Raw genomic sequence first — 15,234 nt, 5'->3', positions numbered from 1 at the left:
CTCCAGGGTCTTCTCCCTCCCCTGCCCCCAGGCACACACTTCAGTGAGAGTGGCTCTCATAGGAATGTTTTTTGGAAAAGGCAGCCTGTCTCCGAGCTGCTGTACAGCGACCAGTGACGCTGGCCGTCTCTATAGAGACGAGTCGCTTTCCTAGGAAACCTCGGTAAGCAGGAAACCCTAGCAACCAGTTGAAGGCCATGTTTTTTTTTTTAATATGAGGATTTTCTGTACTTAAATTCAAAAGACCCCTCCCTGGGAAAGCAGCTTGTGTCAGGCAGAAGAGGGTGGGCTAGTTTGCCTGGAGGCTGAGAATTTGGGAATAAGATTGGAAGGCTGTTGGTGGACCAGGGTAGGAGAGGGAGGAAGAGAGGTTACTGTTTGCTATGCCAGGTTGGCTGGTTACAGCCTGAATTCATCTTCAGCCTGCTGTATGGGAGCCCACCACTGCCAATTAATCCATGAAATGATACCCCTAGGGACAAAACAAAGCTTTGATCGCCTTAGCAACCTCATCATGGTTTTCCTTTTCACCTGGCAAATTCCAGGCATTAGTAGCAGGGAGAGATCAGGAGCTCAGGGGGTGCAAATCCAAACGCTGTGCAACCCAGCGAACCTGCTTACTTGGCACAAAGTAAATGCTCCATTTAACTGACATTTAGTTCCTGCCTCTTCCCATGGAATCAGCGCAAACATCACTTCTTAAGGAACGTCTTCGTTCTTAGTAAGAGATTGCACTGGGCTGCATGTAAAGAGAACCAACTGAGGAGTTTGACCAAATAGGGATACTTTTCACCTAAGAAGTTTGGAAGTGGGCAGTTCAGGGGGCTGCCAGCTCCATGGTGTCATTCACGTCCTAGCTCCTTTTGGCTCTCTGCTTGGCCATTTTTGGAAAGTGTCCCTCCACGGTATAAGAGAGACCCCCTCCAGTCATCATTCCAGGTAGGATGAAGGAACAGCAAAAATTAAGGAGGAAAGAGAGGTGCCCACGTAAAGAAGCAAGACCTTTCCCAGCAGGTTTCTGGTTCCTTCTCATTGGCCAGAACTGGGTCCTATGACTCTAACCTCCAGGGAGGCTGTGATGTGTGGTTTTTTGGCTGAGCAAGTTGCCACCATAAACAAAACAGTGGCTGCGTTTTTTCCTTTTTTTTAATTTTTTACTTAACTAAATTCATTTATTTTTCATTTACATTAAATCACATTACCCTAAAAATTTAATATACATATTTTACACATAAAATTTAAACTTAGAAATGAAGCAACTGGTCTTGCTTTTACAACCCTTTCCACCCAAAATATGAAAAGAGTATTCTGGCTTCATGGCTCAGAGGGATAGGACACTGATATGAGTGTTCGAAAATGAACAAATAGTTCTTCATCATGAATAGCAGAAAGGCAATATTCAGACATGGCAGGTGTCTGCCCAACTATTGGACCTCAGTATTGAGGTAGAGTATCAATCACGTTGACCGAGCCCTTCACTAGGAAGCATCATCAAACACGGTGATAGTCTCAGCTCCAAAATGGCTTGCAATCTTACCGGAATCAATTCTCAGTCCCCAACATTCAGAGAATTCACAACATACATATTCCATCCACTGTCAACCTAGAGTGAAAATGTAGTCAGTTCTGTTGTTGGGCCATTATCTGGCTACCTGGCTGAATTTCCATTTTCAGGTTCTATACGGAGGCTGTGGCGTAGGAGTGGATGACCACCTACATCTTATGATTTCGGGGGTCCCAGAAATTAACGTCCAGAGTAAATCTGTAACAGCTGTGAGCTGGTGGTCATCATCCAGACAACCACACTGCATGAACCACAAACTATGAAATATTAACCTACATAAACAGGGGGAAATATTCAGGGTTCTCCCAAAAAACAGAACCAAAGGGCTGTGTATATATATAGAGAGAGAGACATTTATTATAAGGAATTGACTCACATGATTATGGAGACAGGTCCCAAATCTGCAGGGTGAGTCAGCAAGCTGGACACCCAGGAGGGGCGATGGTTTAGTTCCAGTCTGAGTCTGAAGGCCTGAGAACCAGGTGAGCCAATGGTGTAGCTCCCATCTGAAAGCCGACAGGCTCAAGACATAGGAAGAGCCAATGTTTCGAGACCAACAGTAGAAGAAAAGCCAATGTCCCCATTTGAAGGCAGTCAGGCAGTAAGAATTCTGTTACTTGGGATGAGGGCAGCGTTTTTGTTCTATTCAGGCCTTCAGCTGATTGGACAAGGCCCACCCACGTTAGGGAAGGCAATCTGCTTGACTTAGTCTACCAATATAAATGTTACTCTCATCCAAAAACACCTTCAGAGAAACACCCAGAATAATGTTTGACCAAATATCTGGGCACCCCGTGGTCCAGTCAAGTGGACACATAAAACTAACCATCACAAAGGGTAATTTAGTGGTTTGGAGAAGGCCCAACTCTCACGATTCCACCCTATTCCCCCTTTTTTGTTTTGGCCACGCCTCGTGGCTTGCGGGATCTTTGTTCCCTGACCAGGGATCAAACCCAGGGCCCCTGCAGTGGAAGCATGGAGTTCTAACCACTGGACTGCAGGGAATTCCCTCCACCCAATTCTTTTTTAAATTAATTTATTTTATTTTTGGCTGTGTTGAATCTTGGTTGCTGCGTGCGGGCTTTCTCTAGTTGCGGCCGGGGGGGGGCGGTTACTCTTTGTCGCGGTGCGCAGGCTTCTCATTGAGGTGGCTTCTCTTGTTGCAGAGCACGGGCTTCAGTAGTTGTGGTTCGTGGGCTCAGTAGTTGTGACTCGTGGGCTCTATAGCACAGGCTCAGTAGTTGTGGCACACGGGCTTAGTTGCTCCGCGGCATGTGGGATCTTTCTGGACCAGGGCTCGAACCCACGTCCCCTGCATTAGCAGGCGGATTCTTAACCACTGCGCCACCAGGGAAGCTGGGGAGAGGTGTGACGAGATGGTTTTCAGAGCATATGTGCAAGTTGGGCCAGGGGCATCAAAGCCTACAAGTCATAACTATCAACAAGAAAATACAATTTTATGGGCCCGGGGCCAAAGTAGGTAAAGGTCTGGACTGTGCCCAGCTTAAAACAGAACAGCTGCCTGTACAAAAGGCCAGTACATCAGACCACTCTTATATGTATTCCAGAATTTCTGTCTCAGGTCCAAAAATATGTCAACCTTTTGCTGGAGAATACTCATACTGAAGTAGAAGGCAGAGACGTACACCGGCCCGCCGAGCGCCTGGTCGCACAGCACCTTGGCCAGGACGGTGCGCGCGCTCCAGCAGGCACAGCCACACGTAGTTGAAGTTCGCGTGGAAGGCCACGGCCACGGTGGCCACACGCCGCATCTGCTGCCGGTCAGCAGGGCCGCCTCGCGGCCGCTGCTGCAGCACATCGCCAGCTAAGAGCGCGGCGTAGAGCAGCACGTTCATGGGCCAAGGGTAGCGCCGGGTGGTGTGCAGGAGCGCCTGCCACCAGCCTGCCATGCCCGTGCCCTGGGCGCCTCAGTGGTTGTGTTTTAAGGGCAAAGCTTATTTAAGAATAAGTATGGACAAATAGCTAGTGTTATCTGCTGCACCTTGCCTGATGGCCTTGTGCAGGAGTGTGCTGGAAAATGTTTAATAGCCAGCCATCTGGGACAAAAAAGGACGCTGGTTTGTCGTGCTTGCCAATTTCTGTGGTATAAATACCTGATCATGGCCAATTTCAAGCTATTGACATGATGACGCTTCCGCCTCTGGAAGTTTATAGAGAGAGACTTGAGGAGTTCCATTAAGAAGTAACACACAGCCTCGAGCCAAATACAGACAGGTATTGGGTCTTCTCTGTTCCAAAAAGTACTGGGGGCAAAGCACTACTACTCCTCCTCCTCTCTGAAAAGGGTCTCTACCTCTGCTCTACTGACATGAATTAGAAATCTAGGAGCAAGGTGGAGTGTTCCTAGCTTAGTGGCTCAGCCCTACAGATCCCAGGTTTCCATGTAGCTCCTGACCCATGGGACATCTTTTAGAAAATTAGCATTGGTTGCTGCTCTAACATGAGTTAAGCTTTTGCTCAGGGTTCAGGAGCCCAGTGCTTCAGTCTCCAGCACTCAGGCAGGAATGATACTATGGGAAAACTGACAGCCTCACTCCCAACTCTCTGGAGACAGTGGAGCATAGAGACAATGTAAAGAAGGAACATGGAGAATGGGGTAAAAAAATCACTGAGTTGTCTAGTCCCCTGGCTAGTGCACAGCTGGAGGAAGGAGAAGCTGGAATGTCTCCTGCATGTATCTCTGTGTTGGACTCTGACCTTGTAATTCTGGCCACCCTCAAGTTTTATGAGCCCTGCATCCAACCGATTGGCTGGAAAGCTGTTCTTCACGTTCTGCTGTTAAAGCCAAATTCCCTGAGAGATGGGTTTCAGGGCTTACAGCCTGTACCACATTAACAATTGTCTAAATGAGATGCAAATGTTGCCTAGTAGACAGAGGATGAAGTGACCTGTGATGGTGCATTTTGGGACTAACCACCACAGACTGGACCATTTGGGATCCCCTCAATAAAGCTTAAAGAAAGTCTCGCTTATTACATGCTCACCTAAGATGGAAAAGTCTGGCTTTGTGAAACCAAGAGCAAGATAGAACCAGTAGCCTCATTTTCAGGCTGTGAGGCAACTCAGTTTATCAAAATAACATCAGGCAGTGTCCATGACTTGATTTATTAAAGACAGTTACTCTTGGGCTCCTTTACTACTTTCAGGGACTAGAAGCATCTAAAAAGAAGTACAGACTTAGTTCCAGGTCCTGATGTAAAGCAAATAAAGTTCACATTTATTGTGAAGGGGCTGTTATCCAAGCCCAGGGTCCCAGCATGCACAGAGACCTCCAGGTAACTGCTGTGGTGCATAGGCTTGAAGTGCCTAAGTACAATGCTTGGTTTTTGCAGGCTAATAATAGACAACAGTGTCCCTCTAGTGGCAGGAACCTGAATTGCAGGCCCAGTGCCTTGGAGGTACCCATCAGCAAAAGGAAGGAGTTATGTCTCACAAATTCAAATATCACAAAAAACTTACATTTTTATAGGACTTACAACTTTAAAAGTTCTTTCACATGAACTCTCTCTCTTGACTCTCACAACCATCCCATGAAAAACAGCTTGCATTTCATTTTTCAGATGAGGGTATAAAAGATAAGCTGTTTAAGACCACATAGCTATTAATGGACTTAGGTCTCCTGACTTTAAATTTAGGCCTCTTTCTACCACATCGTGCTTCTTTCCTCTTCTGGACATCAAAATGACCTGTTCTGTGTTATGTCCAGGTCTGAGATGTCACCATGATGTGGAAATGAATATGATTGTCCCTTGTCCAGTCACTGTATTGCCCCCATCCTAGACAACAGTTGAGGAAACTTGGCTTTGCAGGGAAATGCTTTAACCTTAAGAGACAAATAGTGAGAATTTCAGGTACTACTGAAGGCAAGTGGAGAGAGGTTTCCAACTTGAAAAAAGGTCAAACCTTGGAAGCAGCCTCCTGTTGTTCTCCAGAGCAGGACTGGAGCTGGAAGGAACTAAAGTTCCAAAGTCCATAAGGTCTCCTGCCCCTAAAATTTCTCTCCTATCAGTGGGTTGATGTATGACCGTCCTCTATAAGGAGAAAAGCCTTTTATTTTGCAATCAGGGCTAAGGCTTACAATGCAAATGACCCTGGGAGAGAGAATACATTGGCTTAAATTTACACTAGGTTGGAAATGATTGATTTCCTGACAGCCATTTTGCTGCAGTCTGGCAGAGGCGGGAGGGGAGATTCGGAGTGTGCCATGTAGAAGCAGAGAGTGGATGACGGTTATGCAGGGGACCATTTCTGAAGATATGCCCCGCCTGCAGGACTTTCTCCTGAGAAGTAGACCAGCCACAGCTGTCCCTCTCCCCACCACCCTCTCACCTTGACCCTCAGCTTTTGACTCAGCCTCTCCTTCCAGACAGAGCTTCAGCTACTCAGCTTCGCGACCCTGACCCCAGGATGAACTCTGCATCCAGCTCTCGGCTCCCCAGACTGCCTCATGCTCTTCTCTTTCATGGCTCCTTGGAGGCCTTTGAGGGAGCAGACATGGAGGGGAGGAAGCTGCTGCCAGCTCCTCTGCATCCTCTCGTGCTCCCGAGGGGACATCTGAGCCTTTTCCTGGATCTTAAAGCAATTAAGATATTGAATTAGCATGCTGGAAGAGCCGACTGGATGGACACACAGCAGAAAGAAGAACATTTCCTTTGCAGGGAATGTATATAGAGTGAGCATTCATGGGTGTGTCCGTGTATGAGCGTGAAGAGAGCATTTTTGCTACATTCCATTGTCCTGAAATAAAAGCCACCAATGTTACAAGTATCCCCCAATAGGCACACATACACACAACACACACACACACACACACACACACACACACACACACACACACACACACACACATACCCTATGGGCTCCTTTCTGAATGGATTTTCATCTCCTGAACTTTTTGCCGTAGGCTTTGTCTTTCCCATGATGCAGAAAAGACTAGGGAAGAAAGTGATCAAATGGAAACCCTGGGCCCCTTCTCCACTGAGTCATTGAATGCCCAGGGCTGGACCACCAAGGGCCTAGCACTCTCAGCAAGGCCCAGGCCCCATCTTGCTGCCCAGCACACAGCAGGCACTGGAAGTACTCTGGGGCATAGCCAGCTCCCTGGAAGGGCAATGCTTCCTTGCCATGGAATTGCTCTTCTCATTTTTATGTACATGGCAAACCACTGCCCCCAGCTCTGGATGCAACTGCTTTTTTCCATGTAATTAGATCCTTTCCAACAACCAGCCACCAAGAGATTTCCAGAAAACACCCAGGAAAAATTGTGTAGCCTATCCTCAACCTGGTTCCCTGCTTCTGTGGGAAATTCTCTCAGAGGGGAGAGCAAACAACCTGGGCAGCCCTTCATCTAAAGACTCAGTCACTGGCCTAGTACCCACCCTGCCAAGGCCATTTCCAGGGTTAACCCAGAAGGATGGAAGCACTGTGTGTGTGGGGGAGGGTGGGGGCTTGTAATACGCTGGTCTGACCTGAACTCCTTGAATCTCTATCATCACTCATCTCATATATCCCAGGGCCAGCCCACAGGTGTGTGCTTTGGGCAGTGCAGAAAGAGCCGGGGGAAGGTTGCTGAACTCCGAAGACGAGGAGAAGGTATGAAAACACTTCGAAGGAAAAGAAAGATGTGGGCGGTGGGTGGAATGGAAAGAGACCAAGGGAAATAAGTTACTCCTCCAATTACAAGGAGTGCTAAATGGATGGGCTTGTCCCTGCAGCGAGTCAACAGGCAGTAACTCAGGGTACAGACATCCAGGCCTGCCTGCAGTCCTGAATCGAGGGCTGGGGTTTGGTGTTTTGCTAGATAAGCAGGAGCGAAACCTCGAAAACTTGCTTGATTCCATCAAATGCTTTCACTGATTAAAGGCTTAGAAGCTGCCAGAGTTCTTTAACTCCTGCTGCTACCAAACAGGCGTGATAGGTGAGCCCCGCAAACGCTTAACTGAATTTAAAGGGAGTCGAGAAATGTGGTTGTGAAGTCCCAACCCAGCAGGCATCAGGGCTGGAGTTTACTGCTCGCTTGAAGACGCCGAGGCCCTGACGAGGGGCCGGAGTGCAAGCATGAGTCCCAGGGTGAGAGACTCGGGAACTGCCGGCTGATGTTAAAAATAGCATCCTGCTTTGGGTAGGCTCAGTGTCTGCCAGGAACTTCAAGAGAAAGATAAGCACATCTCTGAAGCTCCTGCTGGCCCAACGGTGGCATCCTGGGAAGGGAAGGGAGGAAGAAGAACCAAACAGGCCCGAGGAGAAATGACCTTCTGGCCTGAATGTCAGCAAACCCACCCCGCTGTCAGGTTCCTGGGCTTGGGCTCATGGCTGAAGCTCCTCCCAGGAAGACCATGATCCTTCTGGGTGAGAGGCCAGCTTGCTGTGGGACGTGCAGAAGAGATTCTGTCCCCACCATGAGCAGCCCCAGCACCTACTCTGAGTAGAACCCAGAGCACAGAGGCCCCCTTGGATGAAGACAAAACCTTAGCTGGATCAATGGCAATACTTCTGGACCTGGCCAACAAAACCAGATGGAGCCCTGAGGGCCTCCATTGAGAAAGTGAGGTCTTTTCTGTGTGCCTAGTTATCCCTTTATTTCAAGGCACAGTTCTTTCAAGAAGACAGAACCTGGAAAAGTATCTTCAATGAAGACCATAAGATCAGAATGCAGCTGTGGATCCCCGAGCCCATCTTCCTCATTTTACAATCGAGGGAACAGAGGTCAAGGCCACACAGTGAGAGGCAGAGACGGTAGAGCCCATGGTTCCCATCTGAGCCTCATTCACCCCACCTGCTACCTCTGCTTTGTACCACCTGCAGGAATTCCCAGCCAACCCACCAGGCAACCATGAACTGAGAATTCTTTTTTAATAGACTTTATCTTTCAGAACTGTTTTAGGTTTACAGCAAAGTTGAGTGGAAGGTACGGAGATTTCCCCCACACGTACAGCCTCCTCCATTAACAACATCCTCCACCAGAGTCGTCCGTTTGTAGCAAGTGACGAACCTACCCTGACACCTCGTAGTCACCCAGAGTCCATAGTTTATATTACGGCTCACTCTTGGTGGTGCCCATTTGTGGGTTTGGATGAATGTATGATGACATATATCCACCATCACAGTATCATACAGAGTGCTAGTACATACTGTCTCATACTAAAAATTCTTGCACAGAGAATTTTCACGACAACTCCTGTAACAAAGAACTAATCACAAGGCTTAGTTGGTGTTAGTCTGGGGATTCATCTGTGGTGCACAGCTGCCTAGGTGCTCACTGGCTTGAAGCCATTCTGCTTCCCACGTTCCTTGCTGCTGGCTCCTGGGATGGAAGTGTTTAGACATGCAGGTCCAGGATGAGGATGCAGGCACCTTAGACTGACAGATAGGGTCAAGACAGGGCCAAGGTGTGATATATAGAGTTGTCATTGTAGACAAATTTGTCTTTGAAAGCTCCTAGTTCCACCCCTATAATACCTGCATGCACGTACACACACACACACACACACACACACACACGCATACACACCCCTTCTATTCCTTTCTTCTAGTACAGTGAACTTCTCTCCATCCTTTTGAAGGATCCTAGTGCCCTTTTGCACCGTATTTCATTCTGACTATCAAAAAGTGCTTCAGGAAGGGATCCAATGTCAGTTATTTGCTATTCAGTGTCAGCTGAAGCCATTGCGTTTTCCTTCCTGGGATATTTGCACCATGGGCCTTAGCTCTCCTTGTATAATGAAAAGTTTTATCTTTTAGAAATTTTAGATACCTAAAGCAGGTGAGGAGAAGGCTTTTCCCTGGGTCCTTGAAATCACCTGAACTAGTACCTGCTTCTCCTTTGCCTGGCACAGGTTCCAGCCTCCCTTCAGCCAGACACAGTGGGGCAGAGCCAACACAGGACGTGAATACAGAAGGGGATTTGAATTAGAAATGGTCCTTTGGAGCAAAAACTAAAGTTTTATTTTTCCAAAATATAAAGCAAGTAAGAATAGATCCCTGACTCAATGCTATGGCACAGATGTGTGGTATTAGAGGAAAAAGCACTGGAAAGACAAGGATTCTAGTCCTGGGTTCATGTAAGAGTGGCTGTGGGACTTTTCAAGTCATTCTACTTCTGTGAGCCTTGATTTCTTGCTCTCTAAAATGTGTGGGTTGGATTAAATGTTTTCTGCAATTTCTTCCAGCTCCAGTGTTCTACAGTTCTATAGTTAGAGGAGGAGCTAAAATCAAACCAGATGAATTCAGGGTGCCAGCCTCCCCACATCCTTTGCTTTTGACAAAGGTGATTGAAGTGGCCGGAGGAAGCTATTTTCACCAAACCTAGGCTGGCCCTATCCCAGGAAGTAGGTGCTAACGCCCAGCAGATTGCAAATGCCACTATGACAAAGAGCCGGGCTCCATTTTAAAAGGAAAACATATTGATTTTTGGAATAGCCATCTCCTAGAGAATGTAACTTTGAGCCAAACCAAGAAAATTTATGAGGGTTCAGTCTATTCTTATAAAGTTTTTAAATCAATAAGTGCTGCCTGGAAGAACCTGGCCATTGTGATGGCTCAAGAAGGCAGACGCAAGGATAGTCATACTGGCCTCAGATGTAAGAGACAAAGTGAATCATATGACAGAGGGGAGGTCTGGGCTGTTGTATCTGGTGGAAAGCGTACTAGGTTTGGATCTGGAGTTAAGACACGTAGGTACAACTTCCAGCTCTGATACCAGTCATAGGTAAGCTACATCACTAAGGCAGGGACCATATCTGTCTGGCTGACTATTGCAAACAGTGACTGGCATCTAGTAGGCACTCAATAAATATTCTTTGAATCAATGTTTTGCAGTGTCACATAATCACTGACCCTCGGCTTTCCTTTCTTACTTACTCTTTCATTGGATCCCTTCTCAGTCTCCCTACCACTGCTTCCTTATCTAGGTCGTTATTGTCACTGCCTAGATTATTGCAATATGCTTCTAATGTCCTCACTGCCACTGGTCTTGCTGCCAATCTAGCCCATTTTCCACACTGCAGCCAGAGCAATCTTTCTGAAATGAAAGTCTGGCCATATTACTCTGTTTTTTAAAAAGTCTTCTAAATTGTCATATTTATTGGCATAAAATTGTTCATAACACACTCATTTTCTTTTAATGTCTGTTAGATCTATAATATCATCTCTTTACTTTAATGCCCAATATGTGGTAGTATTTAGTAAATGTTTCATATGTACTTGAAAAGAATATGTTCTGAAGTTGTTTGTTGCAGTTTTCAATTAGGTAAAGTTGTCTAACCATATTTCAAGCTTCTATTTCCTTAATGACTTTTTTGTCTACTTGCTCTATGAGTTACTGAGTTATGTTAAAATTCTCGGTTATGATTTTGTATTTGTTTATTTCTCCTTTTAGTCTGTCAAATTTTGCTTTACATAACTTAAAGCTGTTACTAAGTTCATACAATTTAGAATTTTTCTGTTCAATTGACCCTTTTGTCATAATGAAAATTTATGTTTTCTCTTTTTTACTGCATTAGTCTAAGTGGAGAGATTAACTTTATTAATCTTTTCAGCACTCTATATGTAGTAATACTTTTTGACTGGTCTTTTTTTGTCTGAAATTAAGATACCCATACTAGTCTTTGGTTTATATAGTGTATCTTTTTCCACCTTTTTTCTTTCAACCTTTCTATATTCTTGTGAAATAATAAATATATATATAAGTGTATATGTACCTGTATATGTGTATGAATATGTGTATGTATAGGTATATGTGTATATATACCTGTATGTGTATATGTGTATGAGTATGTATATGTGTATATGTACATGTATATGTGTATGTGTATGAATATGTACCTGTATATGTGTATGAATATGTATATGTGCATATGTACCTGTATATGTGTATGTGTATGAATATATATATGTATATGCATATATCCCTGCCCCTGGTTTCTGACACATTGCTCCTAAAACCTTTGTAATCTTCTGAGTCATAGGAGTGCTTAGGAGCATCTCTTATTCTAATATTTGATATTTTACTCCAGACCCTAACACAGACCTCCTAAATCCCTTGGCATTTCCTGGGTAATAGGAATGTTTTGTTTTCATAATATGACTCTTGTTGGACTCCTAGATGGGGACTGGTCACCAGAAAGACCAAACCATGCTTAGAACCTTGGAACTTTCAGCCCCGACACCCATCCTCATGGGAGAGGAGAGAGGCTGGAGATTGAGTTAATAATGCCTATGTGGTGAAGCCTCAATAAAAATCCCTGAAGTATGGGGTTTGGAGAGTTTCTGGGGTTGATGAATACATCCATGTGCTGGGAGGGTGGCACATCCCAACTCCATGGGAACAGAAGCTCCTGCACTCACTCTATGTACCTGTTTGACTGTTCATCTGTATTCTTTATCATATCCTTTATACTATATAATACACTGGTACATGTAAGTATTTCCCTGAATTCTATGAGCCGTTATAGCAAATTATTGAACCTGAGGAGGGTGTCGTGGGAACCCCCAATTTGTAGCCAATTTGGAAGGAAGTGTGGGTAACCTGGGGACTACTTGTGATTGGCATCTGAAGTGGGGGCAGTCCCGTGGAACTGAGTCCTTAATCTGTGGCATCTGATGCTAACTCTAGGTACATAGAGTCAGAATTGAATTGAATTTTAGGACATGAAGCTGCTGTTGGACAATTGGTCGGTGTGGGGTAAAACCCATACATTGTGTGGCCAGAAGTGTTTAGTACGTAAAGAAAATAGAGCTTTTTTTCCCTTTCAATCCTTATATGTAAAGTTTGTCTTTTAGAAACAGCATTTAATTGGTTTTTAAATTTTTTCATAAATGTTGAAAATCTTTGTCTTTCATTCAGTATTTATTTATAATTATTATTAAGTACTGATATATTTGGTTTTAAGTATACATCTTTATGCCAATAAATTTAACAATTTGGATGAAATGAACAAGTTCTTGAAAAGCACAATTCCCTAAAATTAAAACAAAGATAAGTAGAATCTTCCCGTATCTATGAAATAATTTGGATTTCTAATTTAAAACATTCCTACATGGAAAACTCCAGGCTCTAATAGCTTCCAGATATTTTAATAGCTTCCAGATATTCTAATTCTTCCAGATATTTTTGGAAGAAATAATACTAATCTTACACAAACTCTTCTAGGAAAAAGAAGAAAAACAATGAATAATTCCCAACTCATTTTATAAAACCAGCATTACTTTCATCAGGTGATACCAACATCTGAGAATGACATTTCAAGAAATGAAAATCACAGACCAATCTTACTTATAAGCATAGAGGGAAAAAAACCTAAAGAAAATTTAATAAATTAAATCCATCAATATACAAAAAAAGATAATACATAAAGGCTATATGCCAGGAATGTAAGTTTGATTTAACATTCAAAAATCAATCAATGTTTCACTATATGAATAGAATAGGGAAGAAAAATCATAATCCTCTCAATAGATGTAGAAAAAAATTTGACAAAATTCAACATCCGTTCTTGATTTAAAAAACAAATCTCAGCAAACTGCAAATAAAAGGAAATGTTCTACAGCATACATTATACTTGATAGCAAAATATTACACGCTCCCCCCCTGAGTTCAGCAAAAAGACAAAAATGTCCACTTTCACCATTACCATTCAATATTATACTGGAGGCCCAGGACAGTACAGTGAGCTTAGCATAAAGGAGGTACAAAGATTGGAAAGGAAGAAATAAAACTAGCATTATTTACAGAGTACATAATTGTATAAAAATAAATAATTCAAAAGAATCAATCGCAAAACTATTAAAATTAATAAATAATTTAATAATATCACTCTATGCAAGGTCACCATATAGCAATCACTTGTACGTACTAGCAAAACAACAATTAAAAATTAAAAAAAAATTTAATGTCATTTTATAGTAGCATAAAAAAATAAAACGTCTAGGAGTAAATCTTCCACAAGACCTCTATGCGAAAATCTACAAAACATTATTGAGAGAAATGTTAAGTCCTCAGTAAATGGTTGGATGAATATACCAAGTTAATGGGTTGAAAGACTCAGTGTTGTTAAGACGTCAGTTTTCCCCAAATTGATCCACAGATGAAATGCAATCCCAATCAAAATACCAGCAGGTTTTAAAAAAATAGAAATTGCCAAAATTTAAAAATTTACATAGATGTGCACAGAATATAGAATAGTTAACAATTTTGAAAACAAAAGAAACAAATCTGGGAGACTTACATTACCTGATTTTGAGACTCACTATAAAATTACAGCCATCAATTCAGTGTGGTATTGGCATACGGATAGATTAATAGATCAATGGATCATATTACAGTCCATAAATAGACCCACACATATATAGTCAATTGATTTTTGACAAAAGCTCCAAGATAATTCAATGGGGAATTCCAACAAGTTGTGTGGGAAAAAAATGATATTTATATGAGGGAAAAATGATTCTCAACCCCTATTGTATATCATAACAAAAATTTGTCTCAGATAGATCATAGATATTCATGCAAAAGAGAAAACATAAAACTTCTAGATGAAAATAAATATCTTCACCTCCATGGGTTAAGCATTAATTTTAAAAATTGAAGTATAATTGACCTACAACATTATATTTGTTTCAGATGTACAACGTAATTCGATATTTGATATATTGTGAAATGATCACCACAGTAAGTCTAGTTAAATCTGCCACCGTACATAGTTACAGAATATTTTTCTTGTGACGAGAACTTTTAAGATTTATTCTCTTAGCAACTTCCAAATATGCAATACGGTATTACTAACTATAGTCATCATGCTGTACACTATATCCCTAAGACTTATTTATTTTATAACTGGAGGTTTGTACCTTTTTTTTTTTTTTTTTTTTTTTTTTTTTTGCTGTACGCGGGCCTCTCACTGTTGTGGCCTCTCCCATTGTGGAGCACAGGCTCCGGACGCGCAGGCTCAGCGGCCATGGCTCACAGGCCCAGCCGCTCCGCGGCATGTGGGATCTTCCCGGACCGGGGCACGAACCTGTGTCCCCTGCATCGGCAGGTGGACTCTCAACCACTGCGCCACCAGGGAAGCCCGGTTTGTACCTTTTGACTTCGTCACTCACTTTGCCCACCTTCCAGCCCCTGTCTCTGGCAACCACCAATCTGTTCTCTATATCTGTGAGCTAGGTTTTTTGTTTTTGTTTCTGATTCCACATAAAAATGAGGTCATACAGTATTTATCTTTCTCTGACATTTCATTTAGCATAATGCCCTCCAGGTCCACCCAAATGGCAAGTTTGTTGCAAATGGCAAGATTTCATTTTTTTATGGCTCAATAAAATTCATAGATATATGAATTTTCTTCATTCATCTGTCAATGGACATTTAGGTTGTTTCCATATCTTGGCTATTGTAAAGGATGCAAGCAATAATTTCTTAAATAAAGCACAAAAAACACCACTGGAAAAAAAATGATAAATTGTATCTCAAAATTAAAACCCTGACTTTTGCTTTTCAAAAGACTCTATTAAGAAGAGTGAGGGCTTCCCTGGTGGCACAGTGGTTGAGAGTCCACCTGCCGATGCAGGGGATGCGGGTTTGTGCCCCGGTCCGGGAGGATCCCACATGCCGCGGAGCGGCTGGGCCCGTGAGCCATGGCCGCTGAGCCTGCACT

General features: G+C 43.4%; 1 pseudogene; it reads right to left on the bottom strand.

Annotated features, from left to right (window-relative positions):
* Window positions 1-1,936: 1,936 nt before the first annotated feature.
* Window positions 1,937-3,474, bottom strand: LOC103077916 (mpv17-like protein; annotated as a pseudogene).
* Window positions 3,475-15,234: the final 11,760 nt, after the last annotated feature.

This window comes from Lipotes vexillifer, unplaced genomic scaffold, assembly GCF_000442215.2.
Source record: "Lipotes vexillifer unplaced genomic scaffold, Lipotes_vexillifer_v1.1 scaffold241, whole genome shotgun sequence".
In the NCBI taxonomy this organism is placed as follows: domain Eukaryota; kingdom Metazoa; phylum Chordata; class Mammalia; order Artiodactyla; family Lipotidae; genus Lipotes; species Lipotes vexillifer.
This window is presented reverse-complemented; position numbering and strand designations above follow the sequence as displayed.